The 17914-nt window shown below is 40.4% G+C and overlaps 1 long non-coding RNA gene across 1 annotated transcript; it reads left to right on the forward strand.

The window, feature by feature from the left end:
• The first annotated feature begins 497 nt into the window (after positions 1 to 497).
• On the forward strand, positions 498 to 8871 carry LOC139360032 (uncharacterized). Its single transcript, XR_011616958.1, has 3 exons — positions 498 to 1078; positions 6083 to 6180; positions 7720 to 8871. It is a non-coding gene; the product is annotated as an uncharacterized lncRNA (long non-coding RNA).
• The last annotated feature ends 9043 nt before the right edge of the window (positions 8872 to 17914 follow it).

The raw sequence follows: 17914 nt of genomic DNA on the forward strand, positions 1-17914 counted from the left end.
AAAATGGACCAATCAGCTTTCTGTAAAATGGACCAATCAGCAGGATATGGGTGGGGCCAAATAAGGGAATAAAAGCAAGCCACCCTCGGCAGCAGCAGCAAGGTGAAGATTTGTTTTTTTTGTGGTGTGTAGTAAGTGTCGCTGCTTCTCACTCTTTGGGTCTGCGCTGTTTTTGTGAGCTGTAACACTCACCCCGAATGTCTGTAGCGTCACTTCTGAAGTCAGCGAGACCAGGAACCAACCAGAAAGAAGAAACTCTGTGCACATCAGAGCATCAGGAGGAGTAAACTCCGCACACACTATTTTTAAGAACTGTAACACTCATCGGGAGGGTCCGCGGCTTCATTCTTGAAGTGAGTGAGACGAAGAACACACCAATTCCGGACCCAGCATGACTGCATAAGATACGGTACCAAATGGGTGTCACAAAACCATGACAAACCATATGAAAGATAGAAAAGAATGCTATAAGCTACTCAGGAAAAGGTACTATTACCTGCATCCCTTCTTTCTTACTTCTATTAACCAGGGTGAGGCCTCCTTAAGAGCGTGGTCTCTGGAGTCAGATTGCATACGCTTAATTCTCAGCTTGTCTTAAATCCCACTTAAATTGTGTAGACTTAAATTCCATTTGCTAGTTTTGTGATCTTGGGCTAGTAACTTTTCTGCACCTTAATTTTCTGATTTGTAAAGTAGGTATAAAAAACATAGTAATTAGGGCTGGGCGCTGTGCCTCATGCCTGTAATCCTAGCAGTTTGAGAGGCTGAGGCAGGTGGATCACGAGGTCAGAAGTTCAAGACCAGCCTGGCCAGGATGGTGAAACCTTGTCCCTGCTAAAAATACAAAAATCTGCTGAGAGTGGTGGAGTGCGCTTGTAATCACAGCTACTGGGGAGGGTGAGGCAGAATTGCTTGAAACCGGGAGGCGGAGGTTTCAGTCAGCCGAGATGGTGCCATTGCATTCCAACCTGGGCAATACAGCGAGAGTCCATCCCCAAAATAAAACAGTAATTACTTTTTCTTATTGTGAGAATTGAGTGAGTGAATACAGTACTGCCTGGTACATCATCAGCATGCAGTAAGTATTCACTATGACCTTAATTCAATAAACAATTTTTGAATACCTATGGTGTACTGAATAGTGTGTGTGAGATATATTAATAGTGAATACAACATTTGTACTTAAGGAGGTTACAACTGCCAATGAAAGATACAAACTAGTGAACAGGCCATTGAAGCATGTGGTAAATGAGCACAGGAAGGATGTATTAAGACTTCGACTTAGAGAAAAAACAACTGAGGTCTCTTAAACAAAAGAGAGGATTTAAAAAAATAAAAATGTAGCAGTATGTCAGAATAGGACTATTACAGAACCAGGAACTGGAGAGTCATGGGGAGCCCCAGAAGTCGTCTTTCTCTGCTGGTGGGCTGCACTCTTCTCTGCAGACTGGCCTCATGCTTCTTTGTCCCCACAGAGGGATATGAACACCCCACAGCTCCTTCCTGGGTTTACATGTTGAAGCCTGACCAGGAAGCTGGATGGCCTGTCCCTGTGCCAAATTCTTGGGGAGGGAATTCTAATTTGGACCCCTTCAATGAAGGGTTTAACCCTGGTCTAATTGGCAAGGTCATAGTAAAAACATGGCTCTGGGGACAGTGACTGTAAATTGGGGAAGTGGGCAAGTGAGGCTCAGTTTTTGAAGAGGGAAGTGTGGCTCATGGGCTGATTAGATACTTCCAAAGGTGTCAACTCCAGGAGGGGCTCTGACCCAGCCTTGAGTTAGAGGAAGCTTCCTACAGGAATTCATGTCTAGGCTGAGACTTTGAAGACTAATGAGAATTAACAGATGAAGGGATGAGAAGAGTGTATTCCTGTAATTGTGAGAAGCATGAGTAGAGAGAAGGGGGCATATCTGGAGATCTCCAGGGAGGCCAGGGACAAGAGACGAGCCTGGGAAAATGAGCAGAAGTTAGATCACAAAGCGTCTTGTAAGCTTCACCATGTTGGAACTTTGCTGTGAGTTCTGAGGGAATGTATTAAAGATTTTAAAAGAGAACGTGTTTTTCTTTACAACATTGACACCATCAGATGTTTCGTTGGACAGATTATTCTGGGAACAATACAGAGAATATGTTGGGATTGGGGAAAATGGAGGCATTGAGGTAATTTAGGTGGGGGGGGGGGGTGTTGGTGATCCGAACTAAGGTAGTAATAGTAAGAAGAAGAAAAGAGTTGTGTTGGTCTTAGGACACCCACATTACACAGTGCTTGATTTGTATTAGGATTTTTGTTGAACAATAGCAACACAGAAATCAGATAAACTGGAGTGGCTGCCTCTAGTTCAGATATTTCTTGTTGCTTTGGTGATCAATGGCACTAGAACAGAGGAAGAGCTGGTAAATTCTGGCTGCAGGTCAGCACCGCTGAAAGATGTATTAAAGGCCCTTTCTCCCACTGCCATTTGTAACTCTTTGCATCCCCTGATGTGCCAAGAAACTTGAGCTCTGTAAATCAGGAAGGAGAGAAGAGTTATGGTTGAGGGCCAGGTTGAGAGGAGCAGGCTGAGAAAGAAAGAGAGGAGGAGGAGGAGAAAAAAAAAAAGTAGGAGGAGGAGTGATGAATGGTATAGATGGTATAGATATTCTTCCCAACTTGGTGTCTTTGGTTAGAAGAAACTACAGGAATTATTTTCTAGTGATTCTCCGTAAGACTTGGGAGGGGGTGAGGCTGATGACAGCTGCTCACACAAAATGGAGTGGGAGCCAGGCAGAAGAACACGGTGGCTGCTGTGGGCACCTGCAACTGACAGTGTGGCATGGGCCTACATGGAGTTCCCATTTCGGGAATACATGGGGAGAGAAGAAGGGACTTAAGGGGAAGTCCTGAGTTCTGGTTGCAGTATATGTGTTTGCGGATGTGCAAGTAGCGATGCAAATAAGGTGGTGTGGGAGATCATGCTCTTGTGATTTGGGTAGAACTCTGAGGAACACTCATTTTCTAGTTATAAGCTGGAGGCTTGGGTTTTGACCCAGATAATCTGGTGTTCAGCAGACAGAACATTCTGAGCAAGTATTTGAGTTGAAGTATTTTTAATTTTGAGCCCATGTCACTTGAGGGGAGGTATTTTTGCTCACTTTCTGGGTGCACAGGACACTACCATGCCGATGTGGCCTCAGCGTGGGTCTTCCAGAGGCCGCAGAGCAGCACAACTGAGCCGGACCCTTCATAAAGTTCCCCCAGGCTCACAATGGGCTTTTTAGCAATCTAGGAACGTAGAAGTTTCCATTTTATAAATCATATGGTGTGGTCCATAGTTTTCCTTCTTTTTTGGTATCTAGAAGTTCTCCTTTTATTTTTTGTTTATTTATTTTTGAGATGGAATCTTGCTCCACTGCCCAGGCTGGAGTGCAGTAGCACAATTTCGAATCACTGAGTTCAAGCAATTCTCCTGCCTCATAGTCTTCCTTGTGTGTGTGTGTTTTTTTTTTTAAAGATGGAATCTTGCTCTGTTGCCCAGGCTGGAGTGCAGTGGCACGATCTCTGCTTCCCAGGTTCAAGCAATTCTCTTGTTTCAGCCTCTCGAGTAGCTGAGATTACAGGCATCCACCACCATACCTGGCTGATTTTTGTTTTTTGGGACAGAGTCTTGCTCTATCGCCAGGCCAGAGTGCAGTGGCGCAATCTCGGCTAATTGCAACCTCCGCTTCCCAGGTTCAAGCAATTCTCCTGCCTCAGCATCCCGAGTAGCTGAGGTTACAGGTGCCCGGCACCACACCCAGCTAATTTTTGTATTTTTAGTAGAGACAGGTTTTCACCATATTGGCCAGGATGGTCTTGATCTCTCAACCTCGTGATCTGCCTGCCTCGGCCTCCCAAAGTGCTGGGATTACAAGCGTGAGCCACGGTACCAGGCCAAGAAATTCTCTTGTAGGGTGAAAAATATTTGTTAGTGGTTTTTTTTGGTTTTGGTTTCTTTTTTTTTTTCTTTTGGTGAGACGAAGTCTCACTCTTGTCCCCCAGGCTGGAGTGTGATGTTGTGATCTTGGCTCACTGCAGCCTCTGCCTCCTGGGTTCAAGCAATTCTCCTGCCTCTGCCCCCTGAGTAGCTGGGATTACAGGCACCTGCCACCACGCCCGGCTAGTTTTTTGTATTTTTAGTAGAGACGGTGTTTCACCACGTTGGCCAGGCTGGTCTTCTGATCTCAGGCAATCTACCTGCTTCAGCCTCCCAAAGTGCTGGGATTAGAGGCGTGAGCCACTGCGTCCGGCCAGGGTTTTTTTTTTTTTTTTTTTTTTCTCACATTAAATCAATACTTTTGAAAGTAATTTAGGATTTAGGCCAATACTTTGTAAAGGCTTCTATTTAATTATAAAATGTTCTAAATATACCTTAAAGAAGACATAATGAAATATTTGACCAGAAATTTCCATTCACGTTGCAAAAAGATCATTTACCGTCATATATAGTTAATACATTTACTTCTGATGGCAAATGTACTACTCAAGACCCCTCAAGTGTCTGGAAATAGAGATTTATTTTAGAAAAGCAGCTGCCTTATGCTCTGATTACTTTGCAGTTGTCTAATCTTGAGGAAAACTCCTTTGATGAAGAATCAAATCTGGATATTTTATCATAGGAAAAAGAGTTCCTAGGCTGGTCGTGGTGACTCACGCCTGTAATCCCAGCACTTTGGGAGGCTGAGGCAGATGGATCACCTGAAGTTGGGAGTTCAAGACCAGCCTGACCAACATGGAGAAACCCCATCTCTACTAAAAATACAAAAATTAGTTGGGCGTGGTGGTGGGTACCTGTAATCCCAGCTACTTGGGAGGCTGAGAGGCAGGAGAATCGCTTGAACCCAGGAGGCAGAGGTTGCGGTGAGCCCAGATTATGCCATTGCACTCCAGCCTGGGCAGTAAGAGTGAAATTCCGTCTCAAAAAAAAAAAAAAAGAGTTCCTTTGTTTCATGAGGAAGTTGGTGCATTGAACTTGGGTTCTGTGATCTTGAGTATAACATTATTTCCCACTAAATGGGGAATGTTTTATTTATTTATTTATTTTTTAAAAAAGGTCTTGAGTATCCTGTTTGTATCCCTTGGAGCTAACATTTCAGTAAACGCCAAGATTTCCCATGACTTGTGTCTGTCTCTTCATGCACAAGAACTTTCTCCAGCATTGAGAAAAGCTGCCATGTAGGTGGCAGGAAGTGCTGGGGAATTGTTAATACCCAGGAGCAGTCCTCAATTAATACTTACAGGAATTGGTGTATAGATATCCGAGCTCTCCGCAGTTTGAGTGGGATAATTCTGACACACATATTTTCTACTCTGTCTTGCAGTTTCCCTGTGGATTGAGCTCCATCGCTGCCCAGGATGGTAGCAGGCTTAATGACCACCCTTTGGTGGCTGCCTTCCATTCTCTCTGTCACTTCCTCACTTCCCTTCCCTGTACCTCTAAAATAAGCTATTCTACTCAGATCTATGTCCTAGGGTCTACTTCTTGTGAAACCAAACTAGACAGACTCATTTGTTTAAAATGGGATCATTCTGCTATTTCATATTCTGCTACATGCTGATAGATTATCAAAGCATAATTCCCAAACTGCTATAAAAGATAATTCTCATACAAATAGATGCATGTGTCAAGGTTTTATTGAATTTATTTATGAGGGAACTGGCAGGATAACAAAGCTGATTCAATGTATATAGTCAGTGAAAAAAGGAATGCTGAAATAAGACTGCTAAATTAGATGTAAAACTGCTTAATGCCCTACAGGGGAATTACATCATAACCTTTGAGTTATGTTATCACTTGGAGGAACAAATATTATAACTTACCAGTTTTCTACAGAGATGAACTGTAATTTTATAGACCAGAAAGGGTCTGGGTCCCTGGTTAATTAGTACTAGTAAGTCAAACAATATTAGACCCTACTCACATTAGATGGGGCTTAGCATGATCCAAGGTCACCCAGTTGTCTGTCTTTCTTGTTTCCAAGTTTGGAATAATTTTTGGAGCAACAGATACTGGTTTTTTTTTTTTTTTTTTTTTTTGAGACTAAGTCTCACTCTTTCTCCCAGGCTGGAGTACAGTGGCACGATCCTGGCTCACCGTAACCTCTGACTCCCGGATTAAAGTGATTCTCCTGCCTCAGTCTCCTGAGTAGCTGGGATTCCAGGTGCGTGCCACCATGCCTGGCTAATTTTGTATATTTAGTAGAGACGGGGTTTCACCATATTAACCAGGCTGATCTCGAACTCCCGACCTCTGGTGATCTGCCCGCCTTGGCCTCCCAAAGTGCTGGGATTACAGATGTGAGCCACCATGCCTGGCCAAAAGGAGACTTTTATGATGGCTTATAAGTAATCTGTGGGCTAATGAATGTGACATTCTTAGTGCAGATCAGTAAGTTGTGAAATGTGTGTGTGTTTGTATTTTGAAACACTCATTTCACTTGTTTGGAACAACAAAATATGTTTTAAAGACATTTTAAAAATTACAAATGCAGCACATTTTGATATTGAATAAAACAACGTAAATTATCAAAACAAACTATCATGTAGGAGTTTTGTTTTCTGTTTTAGTTTTTATTAAATGTATCTAGTATTTTGATGAAATTATCCAGAAATTCTGGATCTGCAAACTGGTTACAGATGTGTCCATATTTTCCTTACTGGGAAAGAATCTTTAGGAAAACATCTGTTATATTAGATTCATTAATTTGTTTTGGGTGGGGTCAGGACAGAGTCTCAATCTTTCACCCAGGCTGGAGTGAAGTGGTACAATCTTGGGTCACTGCAACCTCCGTCCCCTGGGTACGAGTGATTCTCCTACCTCAGCCTCCTGAGTAGCTGGAATTACAGGCTCCCGCCACCACATCCAGCTAATAATTGTATTTTTAATAGAAACAGGGTTTCACCATGTTGGCCAGGCTGGTCTCGAACTCCTTACCTCAGGTGATCCACCTGCCTCAGCCTTCCAAAGTGCTAGGATTACAGGCATGAGTCACCATGCTTGGTCGGTTCATTTTATTTTTAATTTTATTTGTGTTTTGAGACAAAAGTTTCACTCTTGTTGCCCAGGCTGGAGTGCAGTGGCGCCATCTCAGCTGGCTCATCACAACCTTCACTTCCCAGGTTCAAACGATTGTCCTGTCTCAGCCTCCCGAGTAGCTGGGCTTACAAGCGCCTGTCACCATGCCCAGCTAATTTTTGCATTTTTAGTAGAGACGAGTTTTGCCATGTTGGCCAGGCTTGTCTCAAACTCCTGACCTCAAGTGATCCACTTGCCTTGGCCTCCCAAAGTGCTGGGATTATAGGTGTGAGCCACCGCACCCAGCCCTCATTTGGATTTTTAGAAAATTGCTGACTATTGGTTGTTTTAACTAGCCCTATAGTGGCCTTAAAAAGGAAAGAAAGAAAGAGAGAGAGAGAGAAAGAAAAGAAAGAGAAAGAAAGAAAGGGAGAGAAAGAAGGAAAGAGAAAGAAAGCAAAAAAGAGAGGATGGAAAGGAAGGAAGGAAGGAAAGGAGATAAAGAAAATATAACACAGGGCATAGATCACTGTCCTCTGAAAAATGTACTTAATTTTTTTTTTTCTGAAAAGAATCTCAATGGACATCTTTAAGACCACAATACCTTTTTCTTCCCCACTTCAAATTTTGATCAGTGGTGTCAAAAGATGAAGATAATCCATTTCTTCCATCCTCTTATGTTTAGAGAGCCTGAAGGCCTATTCCATTATCAGCTAATAAGACCTACCTGCTCACTGCCACATCTGGTTAAACACTCAGTTTGAAAAATCATCAAAGTTAAGCTGCTGTCTGACATGAGGACATTTGGAGTGGAATTTCTTTGCATATTATGAGGAATTAAGTGGAGGTAGTTTCAGAGACCATCTCAAAGCCTGGGTTCAAATAGGCTCTTCTTTCCCTTGATCTCTTTGAAAGCCAGCAGCCCTCAGTGCTGGCAGCAGAAGGGAGCGTTCTCTCTTTGTAAATTGAATGACCTGATTTTTATCTCTAGTTGGATTCCAGGAGGAAGCATGATGTCATTTCAACCACTGGCCAGAAAACTACTTGCTTAATGAGCACTTTGAGCTTACTGGCAGCCAAGAAGGCCTTTGTTTACTGTGCTTAGAAACCAGGGTCAAAGATTCTTTCTCTGCCTCTCAGGAACAAAGGGACAGGCTTGCTAACCAACCCTTGTCTGTGAGCAAGTCTCCGGCACGGCAGACAGATAAATGCAACTGGCTCCCAAAAGGTTACAAAGTCTAAGAGGTCAATAGGACAGGAGAGAGAAGGAGCTGAAATGCCATCAAACATGAGGTTTTTGTGTGTGTAAGTCCTCCCTACCTGTACCCACGGCTGTGTGTCAGCCAGGTGTCCCGTGGCAGGTGCATGCCACTCTCCCTGCCTGTGGCTCTCACTGACTCTGGCCTGGCCCCACTCTCCACCCTAAAGCTTCCTTCAGCTGTTTGAGCAGTTGCTATGGGGCTTGGGTAGCCTCCACCCACGGGCAGCTGTTGAGATGTATTATGAGGGTGGAAACAGATTTCTAGAACTGTAGTTACTAACTGCTGAGGGTAATACCAGAAATATAAAAAAGAGAAAAATATGCAATGAGTTTATTTGTATTTGTGGTGCATAGTAAATTAGATATTAGGTAAAAGAGACTGAGTATTAACGAAAACAGTGAAGCCCATTATCCAATTGAAATGGTGTAAGCCCTCTGATAATTTTTCTTCTTAAAAACAGCTTTATTGAGGTGTAATTGCCATATAATGAATTGCACATGGTTAAAGCATATAATTGGAGAAGCTTTGACATATGTATACACTTGTAAAAAGTCCATCACCATAATGACGTGTCCATGTAGGGTTATCAGTTGTAAGAAATGCACCGCTGTGAATGGGGAGATGCAGAGCGGTGCATTTCTTACAACTGGGGGGGAGATTAATAGCCCAGCAGGATATGCATGTGTGTGTGTGCTGGTGGTGTGGGAAATCTCTCTACCTTCCTGGGAAATGTCTCTACCTTCCTCTCAATTTTGCTGTGAACACAAAACTGCTCTAAAAAGAAAGCCTATTTAAAAAAGGTTTTATAAAAAAAGTGCATCACCACAATCAGGATTATCAACCCCAATTCTGACACTTTGTAATCATTTATCTCCAGGGCCAGTTCTTCCCACACTCACTTTTCCCCATCCCCAGGGATCTACTGATTGGCTTTCTGTCACTAAAGATTAGTGATGTTTTCTAGAGTTTTATATAAATGAAATAATGCATTCTGTATTCTTTTTTTTTTTGTCTGACTTCTTTTAGAAGATGTTGTTGTACTTACCAATAGTTTATTCTTTTTATTGCTGAATAATGTTCCATTTGTGGAATACAAATGCCATATAATGAATTGCACGCGGTTAAAGTATACAATTTGAAAAGCTTTGACATATATATACACTTCTATAACATAATAATGCGTCAATGTAGGGTTATGGCTATACCACAGTTTGTCTATTCACCTGTTAATAGGCATTGTGGTGGTTGGGTTTTTGATTATTATAACTGAAGTTATTATAAACAGTCATGTACAAGTCTTTGTATGGACGTACGCTTTCAGATCTCTTGAGTAAATACCCAGGAATTAATGGCTGGATCATGTGGAAGGAATATATAATAGTAATTATTTTTTTCTGGAGACAGGGTCTCACTCTGTCACTCAGGCTGGAGTGTAGTGGCACAATCTTGACTGACTGCAACGTCCACCTCCCAGGTTCAAGCCATTCTCGTGCCTCAGCCTCTCAAGTAGCTGGGACTACAGCCATGCACCACCATGCCCAGCTAATTTTTGTATTTTTTGTAGAGGTGGAGTTTCACCATGTTGGCCAGGCTAGTCTTAAACTCCTGGCCTCAAGTGATCCACCTGCCTCTGCCTCCCAAAGTGCTGGGACTATGAGCATGAGCCACTGCACCTGGCCCAGAATATATTAAATTTTTAAAGAAATGGCCAAACTGCTTTCTAAAGAGATTGTACTATTTTATATTCTCACCAGCAATGTATGAGGCTTCCAATTTAACTCCTCATCAACAGTTGATATGGTCACTCTTTTTAATTTTGGACATTCTAATAGATGTGTAGTAGTAGCACACTGGGTTTTAATTTGCATTTTTCTAATGATTACAGATGATGACCATCTTTTCCTATGCTTACTTACCATTTGTGTGTGTGTGTATATTTGTATACCTTTGTGTATATTTTGTGTGTGTGTGTATATGTGTGTGTGTGTGTGTGTATATGAAGTGCCTGTTCAAATCTTTTGCCCATTTTAAAAACTGGGTTGTATCGCGCCACTGCACTCCAACCTGGGTGACAGAGTGAGACACTGTCTCAGTAAAAACAAAACAAAACTGGGTTGTTTATTTTTACAAGTTCTTTATATATTTTTACAAGTTCTTTATATATTCTGAATACAAGTCCTCTATCAGATACAGTATAGTGTCATAGTGTCTTTTGAAGACCAGAAATTGTTAATTTTGATGAAGTCCAACTTACTAGTTTTTCTGATAAAGTTTCTAAAAGATGAGAGCACCATTTAGGCAATGTGATGGACTTGACATAATTTTAAGTGCCTTCTCAGATCTGTGATGTTTAAAATCCTTTTTTTTTTCCTTTGTTTTGAGATGAAATCTAGCTCTTGTCACCCAGGCTGGAGTGCAATGGCGCCATCTCAGCACACACTGCAACCTCCACCTCCTGGGATTCTCCTGCCTCAACCTCCCGAGTAGCTGGGATTACAGGTGTGCACCATCTTGCCCAGCTAATTTTTGTGTTTTTAGTAGAGACGGAGTTTCACCATGTTGGCCAAGCTGGTCACAAACTCCTGACCTCAAGCGATCTGCCCACCGTGGCCTCCCAAAGTGCTGGGATTACAGGCATGAACCACTGTGCATGGCCTAAAATTATTTTAGAAAATAGTTTATTTGCTTTCTTTTCTCCACACCGTGATTCCATAACATCTGTGATTTTTAAATATGGCCTAGCAAGTTCTTTTCTGGTCAAACCTCATTACCAGAACAATCAAATAGCTAAAAGATATCCAGGTTCTGGTGCATGTCTACCTATTTGAAGCAAAATTTGATAAAACAAAATTACAGTACCACAAGGAAATCTGGACTAAATTAGAAAAGTATGATGGTGAGATTTTTGTAAATGCAACTCCAGAGGAGAATAAAGCCACTAAATTGGGTTTCTGGGGTGTATGAGGAAAGTAATTTTGTCTTCAACCACAGGGGATAATAAAGACCAGCAAATTAGGCCCAAATCATCCATGAATCAAGTATAAAATGACTCAAATTCTGCCATTGGGGAAATCTGCCATGGCTGTCTACACAGGCGTTGGCTGCCTCTGAGTTTTAGCAGGAGAAATTCTCCAGCTGCCCCCATAGGAAGCCAGGGCCTTACTACTATATTTTAAATTATATATAAATTAAAGATCATGTCTGGGCTGGGCTCACACCTATACTCCCAGCATTTTGGGAGGCCAAGGCAGGAGGATCACTTGAGCCCAGGAGTTTTAGACCAGCCTGGGCAGCATAGTAAGACCTCAGCTCTACAAAAATAGAAAAAAATTAGCCAGTCATGGTGGTGTGTTCCTGTAGTCCCAGCTACTTAAGAGGCTGAGGTGGGAGGATTGCTCAGGCATGGAAGGATGAGGCTGCAGTGAGCCGGAGTTACACCACTGCACTCCAGCCTGGTTGACAAGAAAAAAAAAAAAGACTATGTCTATACCCAAATAATGAAAAGATCAACTAACATTGGTATCGCTCATGCTTGCTAGGGGAAAGTGTTTTATCATAGAACCTCATGTAACCCCCCAACAGCCCTGTGAGTGGGTACCATTATTGTCTCATTTTACGGATGAGGAAACTGAAGCACAGAAAGGTTAAGAGAGCAGTAAAGTTGGACAGTTCAGTTGACTTCAGGGTCTGTGCTCTTCCTTCCCATTCTCTATTGCCGATTTTCATGGCACCTACATAATTCAACTCTTTCACTTCTGTGAGTGGTCTTTCAGCTAACTGGATATTATTTATTTTAGTCTATTTCCTGTGTGAATCTGTTTACTTAAATAGGGGATAGAAAGAAGTCACACAAGGACCAAATCTGAGCACAGTGGTGTGAGTGATGGTTCTTGACTTGGGCACAAACCTTTCCTGTGTCCCCCGCCCCGGTACCGCAGCTCCATGACGTGCATACGGAACTGCCCTCAGCATTGCACTCCTCTGTGAGGGCCAGCTTGGAAGCCTGTCTCCCTCATGAGACAGCAAGCTTCTGGGGTAAAGACTATGTCTTTGTGCCAGCGCCTGGTCAGTTCTTGATATGTTTGCTGATTGAGGGAATGAAGAAATCTCCTATTTCTAGCCCTGATGAAGTCTTTGATTCTAAATTTAGATGGCTAAGAAAGACTGATTGCTTCATGTTAAAAAAAATTACTCAGCATTCAGATAAATGAGGACATTACTAGATCAATTATTCCCATAGGGAAGTGGTCAGACTAACTCCAAAGATAGTTCAGAGATCTTTATTCTGGGAACATGCTGTTATCTTGTTACCGGAATGATTCAGAGCCTTTATGCGCAGACTAAAAACTAGAGACTTTGACAGATACAACCACAAGATTGTGGGCAGTTCTCCTGAGAAGCCTATACCACAGTGACGGAAGAAAGAAACAAGGAGTTTCACACAGGGAAGGCCGTTCAACAAAAAATCGTCATCACTATAACAGTTGTCTCTTACTGCATGGTTGACTGCCACTGTACTGTTCTTTCCCTTTCTTAACTCACTGAATCCTAAAAACAAGCTAAATAAACAATGAATCACAAATAACGTGGTAATCTGGCATCATATGATTTCTGATGTGGTTCAAAGGGAAGTACATATCACCCATGCAGTGTTTCTTTTTCAAAATGGTAAACAACACACAACACAAATTTACCATCTCAACCACTCCCAAGTGTACAGTACAATAGCATTAACTATATGTACATTGTTGTGCAACAGATATGTAGAACGTTTTTTATCTTGCAAAACCAACCTGTATATTTACAAACAACTTTCCTCTTTTCCCTCTCCTCAACCTTTAGCAACCACTATTCTACCTTTTGTTTCTAAGAGCTTGACTGCTCTAGATACCTCACCTAAGTGGAACCATCAGTATCCATCCTCCAATTGGCCCACTTCACCCAGCATAATGTCCCAAGGCTCATCCATGCTGCAGCATATGATAAAATAACATTCCTTTTTAAGACTGAATAATTTTCCATTGTATGTATATACCAAATTTTTTTAAATTCATTAATCTGTCAGTGATGGGCATTTAGATTGCTCCACTTCTTGGCTATTATGAATAATGCTGCCATGAACATGGATGTGCAAATAACTCTCTGACATCCCATTTTTAATTCTTTTTGATATATACCCAGAAGTAGAATTACCAGATCAGATAGTAATTCTATTTTCAACTTTGTGATGAACCTCCATACTGTTTTCCATAACAGTTGCAACATTTTGAATTCCCAAAGTGCACAAGTACTCCAGTTTCTCTACATCCTTGTCAACACATGCTATTTTCTGTTTTTGTAATAGCAACCATTCTAATCGGTGTGAGATACCTCATTGTAATTTTGTTTGCATTTTCCTGATAATTAGTAATACTGAGCATCTCTTCATATGCTTCTTGGCCATTTGTGTAACTTTTTGGAAAAATATCTATTCAAGTCCTTTGTCCATCTTAAGATTGAATTATTTGTTTTTGTTGAGTTGAAGGAGTGTTTTATATATTCTGGCTCTTAACCCCCTGTCCAATACATGGTTTGAAAATATTTTCTTCCATTCTGTTGGTTGCCTTTTCACTTTGTTGATTGTTTTCTTTGCTAGCAGAAGTTTTAAAGTTTGATGTAGTTCCATTTGTCTATTCTTTCTTTTGTTGCTTATGCTTTTCGTGTCACATCCAAGAGATTTTTATTAAATCCAATGTCATAAATCTTTTTCCTTATATATTTTTTTCTTCTTGGAGTTTTATAGTTTCATATCTTACATGCAAGTCTTTAATACATTTTAAGTTAATTTTTGTATATAGTGTAAAGTGTATTCATCCATTTTGTGTTACTATAAAGGAATTTCTAAGGCTGGGTTAATTTATAAATAAAAGAGATTTATTGGCTTATGGTTCTGTTGACTGTACAGGAAGAAGTGTGGTGCTGGCATCTGCTTCTGGTTAGGGCCTCAGGAAGCTTATAATCATGGTGGAAGGCAAAGGAGGAGCAGGCGGTGTCACATGGCAAAAGCAGGAGTGAGAGAGATGCCACATGCCTTTTTTTTTTTTTTTTGAGATGGAGTCTCACTCTGTCACCCAGGCTGGAGTGCAGTAGCACGATTTTGGCTCACTGCAAGCTCTGCCTCCCAGGTTCACACCATTCTCCTGCCTCATGCTTTTAAACAACCACATGCTTTTAAACAATCATCTATCGTGTGAGGTCAGAGAACTCATTCATGACCAAGGGGGTGGTGCTGAGCCATTCATAAAGGATCTGCTTTCATTATCCAAACACCTCTCACCAGGCCCTACCTCCAACACTGGGGATTACATTTCAACATGAGATTTGGAGGGGACAAACATCCAAACCATATCATAAGAGTACAAATTCATCCTTTTGCATATGGATATCCAGTTTTCCTGGCATCATTTGCTAAAGAGACTATCCTTTCCTAATTATGTATACTTGGCACCCTTGTCAAAGATCATTTGACCATATATGTTAGGGTTTATTTCTGGGTTCTCTATTCTGTTCCATTGTTCATTATGTCTGTTTTTATGTCAGTATCATACCATTTTGATTTTTTTTTTTTTTTTGAAATGGAGTCTCGCTTTGTCACCCAGGCTGGAGTGTGGTGGCGCGATCTTGGCTCACTGCAAGCTCCGCCTCGTGAATTCACGCCATTCTCCTGTCTCAGCCTTCCGAGTAGCTGGGACTACAGGCGCCCGCCACCACACCCAGCCAATTTTTTGTATTTTTAGTAGAGATGGGGTTTCACTGTGTTAGCCAGGATGATCTCAATCTCCTGACCTCGTGATCTGCCCACCTCGGCCTCCCAAAGTGCTGAGATTACAGGCGTGTGTCACCATACCCAGCTGTTTTGATTTTTGTAGCTTAAAAATATTTTCTGAAATCAAAGTGTGAGGCCTCCAGCTTTGTTTTTCTTTTTCAATATTGTTTTGGCTGTGGAGTCCTTTGAGATTCCATAGGAGTTTGAGAACTTTTTTTATTTCTGCAAAATAATGCCATGGGGATTTTGATAGAGATTACATTGAATCTGTAGCATGCTCTAGGTAGTGTGGACATTTTAATATTGTTAACATTATTGGTTTAGCAATATTAAAATGTCCATGCTATGAAAAGAAACCAGGCACATTCCTCCATATATCTCCTAACTCCCTGAGCCCAGCACAAACACAACCCACCATATATCTCTCAACTTACTGAGCCCAGCACAAACACATTCCTCCGTATTTCTTTCAAACTTCAGAAAAACACCACCTGGAAAATCTCCGATAAGGACACAGCGGGAACCAATAAAAAATGCTAAATGTATAATATTAACCAATTGTAATGCTGTAACCGAGAGAATTACCTTGTTCCTCTGTAACTTTACATATCCTGTTTACATCGGGCTATAAAAAGCAAGCACTCGCATTGTTCGGGGCCCTCTTGTATGCTGTGGAATGGAGGGACCAAGTTCGAACTTGTAGTAAAAGATCCTTGCTGCTTGGCTTTGACTCTGGACTCTGGTGGTCTTCTTTGGGGAACAAACGGTCTGGGTATAACAGCTACCCAGAACAATCTACAGATTCAATGTATTCTCCTATCCCATGAAGACAGCATGTTTTTCAATTTATTTGTGTTTTTCATTTCTTTCAGTAATGTTTTGTAGTTTTCAGTGTACAAGTCTTTCACCTCCCTGGTTAAGTTCATTCCTAAGCATTTTATTCCTTTTGATGCTATCATAGATGGTATTCTTTCCTTAATTTACTTTTCAGATTGTTCATTGGTAGTGTATAGAAACACAATTTATTTTGGTGTGTTGATTTTGTATCCTACAACTTTACTAAATTAGTTTAATAGTTTTAGCAGTTTTTTCTTGTTGAAATCATTAGGATTTTCTGCAGATAAAATCATGTCTTCTATGAACAGAAATAATTACACTTCTTTTTATTTTTCCAATTCATGTACTTCATAATCCTTTTTCTTGCTTGATTTCTCTGGATAGGACTTGCACTACTATGTTGACTAGAAGTGACAGGAGTGGGCATCCTTTCCTTAATCCTGATCTTAGTGAGAAAGCTTTCATTTATTCACCTTTGAATACAATGTTAGTTGTGGGCTTTTCATATATGGTCTTTATTATGTTGAGCTAATTTCTTTCAATTCCTAGTTTTTGAGTGGTTTTTAATCATGAAAGTTATTGAATTTTGTCAGATGCTTTTCCTGCATCAATTGAGATGATCATGTGGTTTTTTGCTCTTCGTTCTGTTAACATGGTGCATTATATTGATGATTTTCATATGTTGAACCATTTTTATATTCTACAAATCTCATTTGGTCATGATGTGTAATACTTTTAATGTGTTACTGGATTCAGTTTGCAAGTATTTTGTTGATGATTTTTGCATTAATATTTATTGTGCATATTTGTAGTTTTCCTTTCTTTTAGTATCTTTGTCTGATTTTGGTATCAAGTAATATTAGCCTGATAAAATGAATTTGAAAATGTTCCCTTCTCTACCGAGATCACGCCACTGCACTCCAGGCCGGGTGGAAAAGCGAGACTCTGTCTCAAAAAAATAAAAAAAATAAAAAGACAAAATAAAAAAGAAAATGTTCCCTCCTCTTTAATTTGTTGGAAGAGTTTGGGAAGAATTGATGTTAACTTTCCCTTAAATATTTGTTGCTCCTCCAGTAAAGCCATCTATCTGATCCTGGGTTTTTCTTTGTTTACGGGTTTTTGACTGCTAAGTCAACCTTATTACTATTGACAGATCTGTTCAACTTTTTCTTTCTTTATCATTCAATCTTGGTAGATCATAAGTTCCTAGAAGTCATCTGTTTTTTTCTAGGTTATTCCGTTTGTTGGCATACAATTGTTCATAGTAGTGTCTTATGATCTGCTTTATTTCTGTGGCATTAGATATAACATCTTATTTTTCTGATTTTCATTTGAGTCTTCTCTATTTTTTCATAGTTATTCTAATTAAAGGTTTGTCAATTTTGTATTTTTTCCAAAAAACCAACTCTTAGTTTTATTGATTTTTTTCTGTTGTTTTCTGTTTCCTGTCTTGTTATTTATGTGCTAATTTTTATTTATTTCCTTCCGTTGGGTAGCTTTGTGTTTAGTTTGCTCTTTTCTTAGTCCTTTGAGTTGTAAAGTTAGGTTGTTGATTTGAGATCTTTCTTTTTTAAATGTAGGCATTTACCACTATAAACTTCCCTCTTGGTACTATTTTTGCTGCATCCGTTAAGTTGTGGCATGTTGTGTTTTCATTTTTATTTATCTCAAGGTATTTTCTAATTTCCCTTGGGAGGTGTTCTTTGATTCATCGGTTGTTCAAGAGTGTGTTGGTTAATTTCCATATATTTATATAATTTCCAGTTTTCCTTCTGCTGTTAATTTCTAGTTTCATTTCATTGTGGTTAGAAAAAATAATTGGTTGGAAAAAATATTTGGTATTAAATTTCCTTATACTTGTTTTGTGGCCTAATATGCAATCTATACTAAAAAATTTTGTATGTATTTCTGAGAAGACTGTGTATTCTGCTGCTGTTGGTTAGAACATTTGGTATATGTCTGTCACATCCCATTGG

The sequence above is a fragment of the Macaca nemestrina genome, chromosome 1 (assembly GCF_043159975.1).
Source record: "Macaca nemestrina isolate mMacNem1 chromosome 1, mMacNem.hap1, whole genome shotgun sequence".
NCBI lineage: Eukaryota > Metazoa > Chordata > Mammalia > Primates > Cercopithecidae > Macaca > Macaca nemestrina.